Source organism: Crocuta crocuta, unplaced genomic scaffold (assembly GCF_008692635.1).
Source record: "Crocuta crocuta isolate KB4526 unplaced genomic scaffold, BGI_CrCroc_1.0 scaffold442, whole genome shotgun sequence".
Taxonomy (NCBI): domain Eukaryota; kingdom Metazoa; phylum Chordata; class Mammalia; order Carnivora; family Hyaenidae; genus Crocuta; species Crocuta crocuta.
Genome location: NW_027528807.1, coordinates 974,930 through 989,464, shown reverse-complemented (window position 1 = coordinate 989,464; position 14,535 = coordinate 974,930). Strand labels below are relative to the sequence as shown.

The window sequence follows — 14,535 nt, the reverse complement described above, 5'->3', positions numbered from 1 at the left end:
TTACATCATCATTGACTATATTCAGTTTATTGTGACTTTATATCCATAACTTACTATTTCCATAATAGGAAGCCTCTATCTCCCACTGCCTTTCACCCATTTTGACTACCTCCGCACCATGGCTACTATCAGTTTGTTCTCTGTATTTGTTGATCTGATTCTGTTATGTTTGTTTTTTCATTTGTTTTCTTTTTTAAATTCACATATCAGTGAAATCATATTTGTCTTTCTTTTTCTGACTTATTTCATGCAACACAATACCTTCTAGGTCGATCCATTTTGCTGTAAATGGCAAGATCTCATCCTTTTTATGGCAGAGTATATTACATTGTATCTATCAATATCTATTGCTATTTATATCTATATATCTATATCTATCTATAAGATTGACTTTAACTAAAATGCCNATATATATATATATACATGTTAAATGTATATATATATATATATACACATGTTAAATTTCAGTTTTGTTTTAAAAACTTTTAAATAGGGGAGCACAGAAATGATTTTGGGATCTACTCATCTGGCCTCTATGTGATTCTGGAGCCTATGAAACAACCATAAGATGACCTCATGGATGTGCTGGGTTCACTGTGAGATGGAAATTGTCCAACATTCCGTTTATCACATGACTTCCCCAGTCTTTCGCTCTGACCTATGAATTGGTAGCAGCGTTCTGCGCCTCCCGCGGGTTAATGATGACTGAGAGCCAGTGATCAGTAACTGTACAAACATCTCAGCATGTCCGTTTTCCTATATATTCTATTCTCAGAACTGGTCTTGGGTATCTCTGGCCAAAGGCAGAAAGAAAACACCGTGTATCCTGTGGCACTGTCATAAAACCTTTTTTGAAGGGTCCTAGATCTTTTCATCCTCTTGGTCTGTGAAGTAATGCATTCCTGTGTAACAGAGGGGATTTTACTTTCTCTATTATAGTGGCTTATTTCTGCACCTTATACACTAATTTAGAGTTATTTCTTTCGTGTGTGTGTGTGTGTGTGTGTGTGTGTGTTTCAAATAGAATTTGGGAAGTGTATTTTACTCTTTGGAACCTCATATCAAACAATTCTGATAAATAATCAGCCCTGCTGATTAATAAAGTAACTAGTGATTTTATGCTCCCTTTTAGCCTTTCCTGCTTTGGGTTTCCATCTGTCCTCTGGTGTCTTTCACAGGCTGTGAGTATAGCCCCTACAAGCCTTTTTAAGGATGTTGGTATTGTCTCCAGTTTATTTGTCACCACCTTGTTGAAGTAAGTGGTTAGGCTCTTCTGTGAGATGTAGTTAAGATGAAGGGAAGCAGAGCTTATATGATAATCTACTTGAACATTTCCATGTTATTCATCTTTTGCATTCCCATATTGTAAGATGGAAAGAAGATCTGGTCTTGAAGCCCTAGTGAATCCAGGTTTCAGTCAGTTACCTCAGCAAACTTCAGAACCTCCTGAAGATGCTCAACTTAGTCTGTTGGGTCCAGAATCTTTGGTTAGGTATATTGGGCTGTATTTAAATATATGTGTTTTTTAAATTATGAATGTAACAAACAAAAGCAATTTCTACAATTGCCTAGATTTCTACTGATATATAGTTAGAGTAAGGCTACAGTATTTGTGGCATGCGAGGCTACTCATCTCAGGTAGAACTTTGCACTGTCTGAGGGTACACTGAGATCTGAGTCCACTTATAGATGTGATGGCGATTGGGATGGTTGAGGTGCAATATAAGGTCAGTTGGTGTCCCTTGCAAGGTAACTTGCCTAGGAACAGTCCCTACATGGTTTTTAAATCTGCCAAAACTAGACCATCAGACAAGTTTGTCATATAATCACAGTCATCCAAATTCATCCATAATTTATCATTTCAATTCTTACAGTCCTACTTTATCCCATAAATTTCCTAATTTTAAATAATTAGCTATGCCAAGAATGAGAATTAATTTTATATGGTATTTTAGCAACCCACATTATCAGACCTTGAATCTGATATTTTCTGAAAACAGCCCTATAATTATAAGAAATAAGTCATTATTTTGGATGGTTGAAACTCTCCAGTTCTCTGTGGTTTGGGCCACTAATTTAAAATCTTTCACTTGCCATTTTCTTTCTTTAATCATTTTCATAAAGGGAGAAGGAGACAGTTGATGCACAGTTTTCTCCATCAATACGTTTTATTGCAGTAGTCATTTGACATTTGGTCTTTCAACAAGTTATCTTAATTGACTCTTTATTCCAGATGACCGCAGAATAAAATTTAACTATTTTGTCATCACATGCCGTGTTCTAGTAGGTTCCATTTTCCAGTAGTAACCAGATAATAACTGCCTTCAGTGATAAGCCATTCAAATAGTCAAGTTGATTTCCTTCCTCAAGTGTCTGCCACCTTTTCTGGCTCCAGTGCTGTGGCATTCAAAACTGAGTTTGGAAAAGAGCAAATATTCTCAGTATTTTAGGAAAATATTATTAATGTAAGAATATAGTTGCTTATACAATCTTTGAGGCTCTAGGAAATGGTACTTAATAAGCTACTCTTGTAACTAGTAAATTTAAGATAAGAAAAAAATCTGCCATAGCTACAATTCAACAAAAGGAAAATGGAATAGACGGCATCTCTTGCTCTGCACCCAAACTTTCCTTTGTCCATGAAGAAAGAAACTAGATATGGAAATACTGAGAATAGTCTTTGCCACCAAAGTTGCTAGGAGAAACTCATATACCTGTAGCTTTGATTCTTGGTAGGAAGTTTTAAAGCAGCAAAAACTTTTGTTCTCCTTTTTAAATATTTCATGAATGCATTTAATTACTAGGATCTTATTTGCATTCAGAATGCTAACTGAAGAATCAGAGTTTATATTTTCTGGTGACTCTATTAAAAAGAAGCATACTAGATGAGAGAATGAAGAGTGTGTACCTTCTATATCCAACCTACTTACTATGTCTCTATATTGCTTATAACCTTCAGTGGCTCCCTACAGTCTTCAAGTCAATTTTTAAAATATTATTTGAGCATAAATAATGTACTAGGCACTGTGATAGTTATAAAGAAACAGTAAGTTCATGAAGCCTAGCATCAACAAGTTAAAGCAAATATTAAATGATTTGGAATGAGTGAGGAAAAGACAGTGTACTATGGCAATGCAAGGGGAATGGGTTTAAAATGGTGTAGGTAGTGAGAGAGTGAATTATAAGTTGTAAAGTAAAGGAAGATATTAGCCAAGCTAGTATATGTCTGTACGTATATAGAGGACTTGAAGGAAGATCCCAGGGAAAAGACCAAGTATTTAAGTTATGAGAGAAGGTAATACATCATGGTGATAAAGAAAATAAAGTCACATAAAGTACGAAAAAAATAGCTCGAGATAAAGCTGAAGAGGGGGATACCATATATTATAAAACATGATGAAGATACACTTTTTAACATGAGAGCAGTAGCATTCTATTAAAAACACTAAGTATGGAGGTAGCATAATCGTATACTTGATTTTTCAGAATATAATTGATTGCATGATGAACAATATAATGGAGGAGACAGGGAGGTGAAATAGATTTTCCAAGATGGTGAATCAAGCAAGAATGACTACAGCCTAAAGTAGACTGATAGGGATGGGAGCAATAGAGGCCAGAATATTTGGAAGAGAGGGACTAGAGGATTAAGTTCTATATTATTAAGAGGAACAGAAATTACAGCATTGTTTATAATTGAGATTTTTTTGACACTACCAACACAATCAACACAATTTAGCTAATTGTGATATAGTCTTAATACATAGTTAAAAATTTCCATGGTCATGAAGACTATTTTAAATGTGTTACAATATCTTTATATTTTGCAATGAACAATGAGCAGCTTATGCTATTATATGTATAAAGTGAGATTATCCTAATTTTTTTGTAAGAGGTTGTGTGTATGTGTGTGTATGTGTGTATGTATGTGTGTGTAAAGAGAGGAGAAATTCTCCTAAGGGAAGAATGCAAGATTAGATGTAAAATGTGATCCATAGATATATATTGGAGTTTATGTGACACATATATTATTTCCTTTTTTGAATATTTAAAATTTATATGAAAATATAACATAGCACATATAAAATGCATTTTAAAAATAAATATCAATGAGAGCAAAGAAAAAAAGCTAGAGGCATACTTCCTGATTTTGAAACATGAATATGTATTACATATTATATTTATTTATATGTATATTTAAATATATATTACATAAGTAAACAGTATGGTATTGACATTTGGAAAGTTATATAAATCAGAAGGCAGGAATTTCCATTCATACAAAAATAATTATACTCTGTCAGTATAATTATCAATAATAATTGATAATTATTAATCAGATATATATTTTTTCCAACACATTAGTTTATCCAGTGTTTCTTTTTAACCTTATTTTTGGTCTCTCTCTTTTTTGCTTTTGGTCCTTCACAGGAACGAAAACACCTAAATAAACTCTAGTAATCAAAGTTGTATCTCACACTAATTTATTTAGATTGTTTTAACTAAGGCTCAGGCATTTATTTAGAAGTAAGCAGTCTGGAGGCCCATCTAAATGACATGACACCATTCATTATAGGATTCCTTCCTCTTTGGCATTACCAAGAACTGTCAGTGCCATACCTGCCTGGAGATTTCCAACTCTCCAATTAGAATGTCTGCTTTTTAAAATCGGTATATTATTTACATAATTAAGTGATTGCTTTAATTTTTTTTTTTAATGTTCATTTTCTGAGAGAGTGCTCATGCTTGAGCACGAGTTCGGTAGTGGCAGAGAGCTAGGGAGACACAGAATTTGAAGCAGGCTCTAGGCTCTGAGCCATCAGCACAGAGCCCCAAGCGGGGCTCCAATCCAGGAGCTGATGTGAGATCTTGACCTGAACTGAAGTTGGATGCTTAACCAGGGTACAGGGCTCGCAAGTGCCCCTAAATGGTTGCTTTTGTATTCTAAGAGTTTAAGGATCTAGGCTAAGGGCTGGCTCTTAGTTCCGAAGGATTTTTTAAATCTCTGTATCCTTTCTTTCACAAAAAAATCTTAGATTTTTAGATATAGCTGGTTACACATGACTTCATACCATAAGCCCTGTCATGTATTTATGAATTTGTGATGCATCCAATATACTTACACATTCACTTGGGTGACATATTATACCTGTTTCTCACGTGAGAAAACCAGGATTACAAATTTCGTATGAGACTAAATTTCTAGAGATTCTCATTTCAAATCCAACACTTTTTAATCATTTATCCTACCTTTTAGTAATATCCAGTTAACTAGATGACCTAGAGAGCTGTAATTAAAAATGGCTTCTTAGTCAATCAGAGAATTTTCCTTTAATTTCTCTAGGTAATTTATTTAATTTTGTAAACAGAAGTAGATGAAGACTGTTGATTTATAGAGTACATAGCACTAAACAGTTCACATGCTTAAGGTGCAAACAGAAATGGAACAAATGAGAAGAGGAACTTTTGAATCCTCCCACACTTCATATTTGGCTATTGTCTCTTTAAACCACAAAAGTTGTGAACACACAAGATGGTTCTGTTTTTCCTATAATTTACTTTAGCATCTAAGCTAATTGTTTTAGGTTACCACATACTTACCCTTATCCCTCTGTACAGTAACATACACAATTTAAATAATGTGATATACTCAGTTTATAATGGTAAACGTCTTACTGGTGTTATAAATCAAGAAAATGCAAGAGACAAATTATCCTGAAGAGATAAAACTTTCTGGTCTTTCTTGTTACCTGTAAAGCCATTGATATGCTAGATACTAGAATCTGGTGTATTTTAAGAAAATTATTAATATTCAGGCTTAAAAAATTCTGTTGTGTCAGAATGGTGTAATAGATTTTATATCGGTTCTGGTACTTTGGATACAACTAAAAGATGGATTCTCACCACTTATGCTAAAAGCTATAATGAAGTGTGTGGAATAGTATTAAAAAATTAGGCATTAAAATAATGATAATAAGAAATTTTGGTCCTATTTGGAAGGAGACTGGTGCCAATTAGCCAAAAACTCCTCAAACATTCTAAGGAAAAATGATCTATGTCGTAGTTTGCCTTAATCTGGCACTCTGAGCGGTCACATGGATGCAATTACACATTTTAGTAGATACTTTTTACTATCAAGAATTCTAAAAATTAAAGGATTTGAAGAAAATTAGGCTAAGATTTAGGCTGTATTTTATAAATAATGAATTTATATTATACATAGTTTAAGTAGAAGAAATTTAAACTTTTTTTTTTATTTGTAGAGGTCACAGACAATTTAATATACCACCGGATATTTAGAACATTAGTTGTTTAAGTAGCAGTATGTTAATCCTATCCTCAAACAGGGCAAATGCCCTCACCCTGATTGGTTTTATATACGAAAAATGATTTATCATGTTAAGTATACTTTTAAAAAAGCATTAATAATGATAAGAAATGTCATTATTCACCTTCTGGCCTGATTTGGAGTGGCTTGATTAGAATATTTTTTCACTCTGATATTTTTAATCTTACACATGGATTTGTCACCATTTCTGTGAGACATTTGCCCTCTAAAGATGTCAAGCCTTGTGTAATTGCTATGCTAGCTTAGTGTACAACCACTATTATTTTTAAATCTCTACATAAATAATGGGTGGCCCCCAAAGTCTTACAGTTCTCCAAAATCTAAACTGCATCTGATAGAATTAAGCTCTCTTCAGGCAAAATAAACTGTAAATGATTTATTCATCTTATTATTTAATCAAAGAACCGTGTTCCAGGGATAGATGAATATAATCTTACAAAAAAATCAGTCACTGACTGAGAAATGTTCTTTTAGCTATTTATTCCTGAAAACAGAATCCCAATCTAGGCTCTGAAGTTCTTATCCGGGAGTTACCCTAAATCAACTAGGGTTCCATTGTAAATCCCAGCAACAGTGCCTTAGATGTCCCTGCCCTTCCTTGAGGGAAGAATACGGAAATGCTTCTGTATTATATAGAAGGTACTAGTAACTACAAATGGATTATTAGGATTATCACTGAAGATGACGAGATTATACACAATTCTTGGCTAGCTAAAATGTTAACACTGAGATTTCTGGTGGGCTGCGGGTACGCTTGGGAGGAGCCAGTCTCTTGGAATGCCTGCTTAACTGCCCTGACAGGGGAATGCCCAGGGGACGGCCCTCATTAAGTGTTTCTTCAGTCCTTGGGGAACCCCATTATCTATTCATTGTATACAACGGTTAGCAAAACAATAGGACACAGAGACCCTTGCCCTACATCTCTGATTTGATTAGTCTCTTGTGCTTGTTCACTTTTAAGTCATGCACCCTTTGTTTTTCCATGCCTGAAATGTTAGAAGCCCTCTGTACAGAGCAAACCAAGATTTGTGATTGGCCTGATACTACAATAAATGATAATATGAGTCAGGGAAATGGGGTCTTGACCCCGTGCCTTCTCCGCGCCTGCTTAGCAGTGTGGAGTAATCTTTCATCCCTCAGTGTGGGTTTGCTAGCCATTCCTGGCAAACTACTTATTTTTAAGTAAAGTAACTATTTTTGTTTGTTTGTTTGTTTTGCTTTATTTTTGTCTATGTTTTGTTCTGCCAGGGATTATTGCTACTAATTCCCAAGAGAAGATCAATAATAATAGGTATCAGGGCAAAGGGTGGGTGAATAGAGATGTTGTAGTAATGTTAAATTCATAGTTAGTTATGTCCTCTGAAAGGTTATTTGAAAGCAAGGCACTATTTTTAGTTTAGCACTTCAGGTATATAATCTTACCTTATACTCACAACCATACTGTGCTCTACTTCTTTGATAGATAAGGGAACTGTACCACACAGATACAAAGTCAACTTCCAATGTCAGATACCTATGAAGGATTTTAAATCTGGTGTTCCCTGTCCAGGGATTTCACCATCAACAATACGGTATTACTTAGGGAGGAGCTAGCTCTTAAATATCGGGCCTGACTAGTTTATATAAATGAGAAGCTTGGGCTTTGGACTAGCCAACCCACTACTTTCTTTCTCGACACCTGGAGCCCCAGTGCAGACAATTTGTTCTTTTCCTTTGAGTCTTAAATCATTTGACAGTCTCTGCAAAGTGGTATCCTGAAGTGCAGCACTATTGACTCAACACCCTTATCCTCCTCAAGGGAACATTGATCATATAGATGATAAAGATATAACTGAGAAACTGTAAGAGAAGATTAACCAAGGCTGAGGGGTTCTGGGCTCTAGAAAAAGGGAAGTGCCTGGCTCTCATACTTCAAAGCAGTGTTTGATGAAGCTTCTACAGTGATTCTCTGGAAACTCTCATCAAGAAGAGGGAGGGAGGGGCCCCTGGGTGGCTCAGTCAGTTAAGCATACGACTCTTGGTTTTGGCCCAAGTCATGATCTCACGGTTCATAGGAATGAACCCCGGGTCAGGTTCTGCACTGACAGTGTAAAGCCTGCTTTGTATCCTCTGTCTCCCCCTGTCTCTGCTCCTCCCTGCTTGCTTTTCTCTCAAAATAAATAAACATTTAAAAAAAGAAGAAGAGGGAGAGAAAGTGTCTGCTGGTACATATCTGAGCCTCTCCTTCCTTGCTCAGACCCTCTTGGAACCATGTACACTTTGCTCAGAACTGGTGGAGCCTTCACATCGGATGCCTAAAGTTTGTTACAGATTGGTTCAAATTATTTTATGGAAAAACTAATCAGGAATTCCAGAATTTTGTTTGCGAACATTTGAACCCATACTTTAAGCATTCTATTAAAATTTAGCCCTACAATGACAGGCCTTCTTAAAGCCTTCTTTTTCTTTTCTTTTTTTTTAATTTTTAAAATGTTTATTTATTTTTGAGAGAAAGAAACAGACGAGTGTGAGCAGGTGAGGGAAAGAGAGAGGGAGACACAGAATCCAAAGCAGGCTCCAGGCTCTGAGCACAGAGCTTGATGCAGGGCTCAAGCCCAGAAACCGTGCGATTATGACCTGAGTTGAAGTCAGAGGTGTAACCGACTGAGCCACCCAGGTGCCTCAAGACTTATTTTTTAGTAGCGTGAGTTGCCAAAATACCCTTGAACTAAGTTGTGTTGTGTGCTCCACAAACTATGCACTAAACTGTTTTACAGTTAGAAGCCTGTAACTTCTGATATTAGGAAATTCCAACACTAATGAAGAATGCTGTTCTTAGGTGTGGGTGTGCTGGAATAGAATGTGTGAAATATTTGACATGATCAAAAGATGATGACAGCATTTGACAAAATACAGAGTGGAAATTAATGTACACTACACTGTACACAGAATACTTAGGCTGAATAAAAGTGTCACAGGTAAAATTTTTAAAAGGTTATTTTCTGTCAAATGCGCTGGATGATGAAAAAAGGTTGGTGTTATCAGTGTTATCTAAGGATTATCCTTTTTCTTACACATGCCACCTCTCCTCCAATTGGGTATTTAATTTCCTCTGAATTAATTGCTAACTTAGTAAGTATATTTCTTATCCTCTCTTTAATTGAGCATTAGGTCTTTGTCCTATAAAATCTTTCTGAATTGTAGTAGAACTTTGAGGGCTTTTTTCTTTGTAGATTAGCAAAAATGCATTCTTGTTTTCATATTACCTTATTCAAAATTTGTATGTGCTTTCCTTAGTTTTCTAGTAAGTAGATATAAGAATCACGTGTTGTAGATTTACAGTTTGTAAAGTACTTTATTCTTAGACTATGAATCTTAATATCTGTCTTGCCTGATGACTAACACTGAAACTGACCTTACTTTACCTCCCCTACATGGACACATAACGTCTGTTGTTGATTTGCCTAAAAATGTTACACTGCTTTGCCTAAAAATGTTACTCTGTGAGGTTTTGAAAACTCAGTGCCAGAAGGAACAACGTGCAGTACAATTTACACAGTGGAAGAATGTAGTGTTGGACCTTTCAACCACTCTTAAGAACAAGACTTTTAAATTGATAGTTGCAGAATTATGGAGTGTTTTTACCTATTGATCTTTTGCTAATCCAATTAGCATATTTTGCATGCATGATTTAATAAATCCTTGAATCACAAAAGGATTTTATGAACAACTCTCTGAATTCAAAACTGTGTAAAATATTATATGCTGCGACCAAGGATGAACTCATATGTAGTTTAATATAGATACAGGTGTCTGCATACAAAAATGTTTCTAGACATCTTCATATACACACATTAGAGTACGCACTTCCATACCCTTTGTCAACTGAGAAGACCAGTAAGCAACGACACTCTATCAGCAGTGAGCACATTTAAGATCCAATTCTTCATTTCTAATCCGTTTCTCCAGTATAAAGAACTAAGGCTCCTTGCAAAGTGGCTTGTCCCATGATTTGGGGGCAGGAAATACACAAGATGGGTCTGGAGCATCTGACGTTGCCAGAAAGCAAGGAGGTACTCAAAAACGAGCAATAACAAATAGCAACAAGAACAACAAAAACACATGGGTGAGGATATGTTAAAGGAACCCAGGAGCTGACTAAGCTTTGGCCAAAGTTGGAACATTTTCAACCAAAAAATAAATAAATAAATAATCACTGAATTATAACTCAAAGTATAAACTAAGTATCTCTGAGTCCATACTGATACAAAGTATTATTTAAATAAATGACTGTAGAAAGGAGATAAATCCCTAAGCTGAAAAATTACACAACACTTAAATACACCCACTATCTTCAGAGAGGGAGAGAATAACTCCCCACTCGTTGAGTATGGGCTGCACATAGTGATGCAATAGCAAAAGCACAGTATTGAAAGAAGAAAGAACAACCTTGCCTTTCTGCGCTACCCAGAGAGGTGTCTATACAGCCTTGTTCTGTGTTCCTATAGTAACTTTAAGGGAAACTTTCACAATGTCTGGAGCTCTTAATGGCCTGCAAATGAAGGAGGAAGATGTCCTCAAATTCCTTGCAGTAGGAACCCGCTGAGGTGGCACCAACCTTGGCTTCCAAAGGAACAGTACATCTACAGAAGGAAAAGTGATGGTATCTACAGCACAAGTCTGAAGAGAACCTGGAAGAAGCTTTTGCTGGCAGCTTGTACCATTGCTGTTGAAAATCCTGCTGATGTCTGTGTCCTGACATCTAGGAATACTGGCCAGCGAGCTGTGCTGAAGTTTGTTGCTGCTACTGGAGCCACCCCCATTGCTGGCTGTTTCACTCCTGAAACCTTCCCCGACCAGATCCAGGCAGTCTTCCAGAAGCCAGGACTTTTGGTTTACTGATCCCAGGGCTGACCACCATCGCTCTGTGTGACACAGGCACTCCTCTGTGCTCTGTGGACATCGCCATCCCTTGCAGCGACTCAGTGGGTCTGATGGAGAGGTTGCTGGCTTGGGAAGTTCTGCATCTGTGTGGCACTGTTTGCTGTGAAGACCCGTGGGAAGTGATGCCTCATCGTCCAGATTTTGAAGAGATTGAAACTGAACGGCAGGCTGCTGCTGAAAGGCCGTGACCCGAGGAGGAATTTCAGGGTTAGTGGACTTCTCCAGCTCTGAGTTCACTGCTACTCACTATGAAGTCACAGACAGGGCTGAAGGGGTGCAGGTACACCTACTCAGCAGTTCCCTATTGAAGACTGGAGCGCTCAGCCTGCCACGGAAGACTGGTCTGCCGCTCCCACTGCTCAGGCCACTGCATGGGCAAGAACAACCACTGAGTGGTCATAAGCTCTTCTTCCACAAAGGCAAAAAAAAAAAAAAAAAAAAAAAGGTTGATGGAAAACAAACCATTTCTAAAAAAAATATAAAAAGAACAACCTTACAAACCTTACAGGGACAAAAACCAATAGGCACTATTATCTCAACCACATTATCAAGATCAGCATGAACAGTGATAAATTATGTACACATAATTTAGGACATACGTTGTATGATATTACATGATAATGTCATGGTAGTTCTTCTGTCTTTCTCTAGAAAACACAATAATAATCAATAAATTTCATTAGAGGGACATTCTACAAAAACACCTTACCAGTATTCCTCAAAATTTTTAAGGTCACCAAAAATAAGGAAAATCTGGAAAACTCTCTCTGACAAGAGAATGCTAAGGAGATATAACAACTAAAAGAAATAAAGTATCCTAGATGGGGTCCTGGAACTAAAAAAAAAATGACATCAGGAGATAAATACTGAGGAAAACTGAAAACTTAGAGATAAAAATGTAACAGATAGAATCTCTCCAGTTAAATAGAGAATTCATTTGGGGGCAGCAACTTCTGTGTGTATCAATAAGAATCTCAAATAGTATGGATTCAGCTGAGGAGGAAAATGACCATATATTCGGCATCATACCAGCATATTTATTTATTTAAAAATAACTGTTATAAGAAATTGAAAGAATTTGTCACCACGAAGCCAGCCCTACAAGAAANTTGAATGCTGACAAAAACTGAGGACTGATGGATGTGGGGGGAGGGGGGGATGGGCATGGAGGAGGACACTTGTGGGGATGAGCACTGAGTGTTATGTGGAAACTAATTTGATAATAAACTATTAAAAAAAAATAACTGTTATATGCCATTATATTTTCTTGGATTTTGAAGAAAAAAAATTGCTGGTCGAATGTATTATAATTAAGAGCAGTTCATTAGATGAGAAGAACGTAAGCTCTTCCGTTTCTTTGCCGTTTCTTGCCACAAATTGCAAGAACATCCCCAGATTAAAAACAAAACATAAGGAAAGGAAAATTCATCACTAAATATGTTTTTAAGGATTGGTAAATAGAATCATTTAAAGACACTCATTTCTAACTTAATGCCCAATTAATGACTCTTAAAAAAGAAACAAGTGATAATCCCTTAGAATACTGGAGATCAGAAAGCCTAATTCCACATCCTATATCCTCTAAGTGTTCATGCTAATCAGTGCAAACATCATCATTTTGTTAATTGTGCTTCTATTTTTGTTACAAGTCACATGTTTATTTAAGTTAGGTAAAATGTATAATGTCATGTGCTAACAAATAATACTATGCCTTAGTGAAATACTATGCCTTAGGCAATTTATAAAAACACAAAAATTTATGTATATGTTAATTTGGCTTTAATATAACTTTATATCACCAAAATAAATGCAAAATAAGACTAAATAAGATTTAGTATTGACAATAAAGATAATAAGTAGAAAAAGTTGGTTTGCCAGACTAATATTTTATTTTATGATTTATTATATAATTATGTATTTATACATTACCATTATTTATTAATTTGTGATAAAGCATTTCTTTCTTGTTTTTGAATCATTTTCCTTTGATAATGTCAACTCTTTATATATGAACTAGTAGATTCCATTTGTTATTTAACAACTCTAGTAATGCTGTACAGTCATCAGTTATATCAATGTATTTGTCAGGATGAATTTCTAGAAGTTGAATATTACCATAAATATAAGATATTCCCTACATTTAAGTGAACAAATAAAAAGAAATTCTTACTATTAATCTCTTACCTTATATAGTTACATAAAATATTTTTTTCTTGTGATGAGAACCTTTAGGATCTAGTCTCTTAGCTCTTTCAAATATATTATACAGGGTTATTAACTATAGTCAAGGTGTACATTACATAAGGTAATGAAACTTAATGTGTTTATTGCCTAAGTGCAAGTTAACTAAACTTTCTGTGGTAATCATTATAAACATGTATATGTATATATGTACACATGTTAGGTTATTATATATTACATCTTAAACTTATATAGTACTTTATATCAATTATATTTCTATAAAACTGAAAGAAAAAATGGCCATTTTGAATAACTCAAGGTTGATGATTAAAGTTCATGAGATTCAAGTTCATGAGATTTAGGAACATGTTTTTTTTACCTTGGGGTAAATACCTAGGAATGGAATTGCTGCATTTTGGGACTTTAACTTTTAAACATTAAGAAACTGCCAAATGTTCTCTAGAGTAGCCGTATTCTTTAAAATACTTGGTTTTATCAGTTTAAAAAATTTTTAACAAGTCTGTTGTGTGTTGGCGTATAGTTTGTCCTGTTTTCTAGTTGTTTAAGTGAGCAAGGGAGAGGGGACAGCAACCCTAGTTCTCATGGCTCAGTTACAAAGACAAGTCTCAACTTGAGTTGTTAAATAATGTTAGTGCTTTCAATCAGGAAGTAACTACATTATTTAATATAGTAACATTAGCATCATTTAACATAATTTTAAAAAATAGCAATCTGAGAACAAGAAATATTATTGTAATCAAAGGCCATAAAAAGATTGCTGAAATTGTGTGTGTGTGTGTGTGTGTGTGTGTGCGCGTGCGCTTGCTCGTGCAGGCGTTAAACAGTAAGGTCAATATTACCAACATCAAAACTATTAAAAAATACAGGAACAATAAAATATGGAGGCAAAAATACTGGGAAATCTTGTTTCAGAATAAGTGTAGCAGCAGCAGGAGAAAAAGTAGCATTCATGTTTAAATGAAGAATCAAATTATAGGAGTTTAAGAAAGAAGTGGGGTGTAAGACTGGCAAGATTATTACATCATTAAGACCCAAACAGTCTTTACACAAAGGATCCACAT

General features: G+C 35.4%; 1 long non-coding RNA gene and 1 pseudogene across 1 annotated transcript in view; both read left to right on the top strand.

The window, feature by feature from the left end:
* The window catches only part of LOC144224751 (uncharacterized), a 325,793-nt gene that overhangs the window by 247,908 nt on the left and 63,350 nt on the right, over positions 1-14,535 (top strand). The gene's annotated exons all lie outside the window — the stretch shown is intronic.
* LOC144224749 (small ribosomal subunit protein uS2 pseudogene) lies at positions 10,860-11,674 on the top strand (annotated as a pseudogene).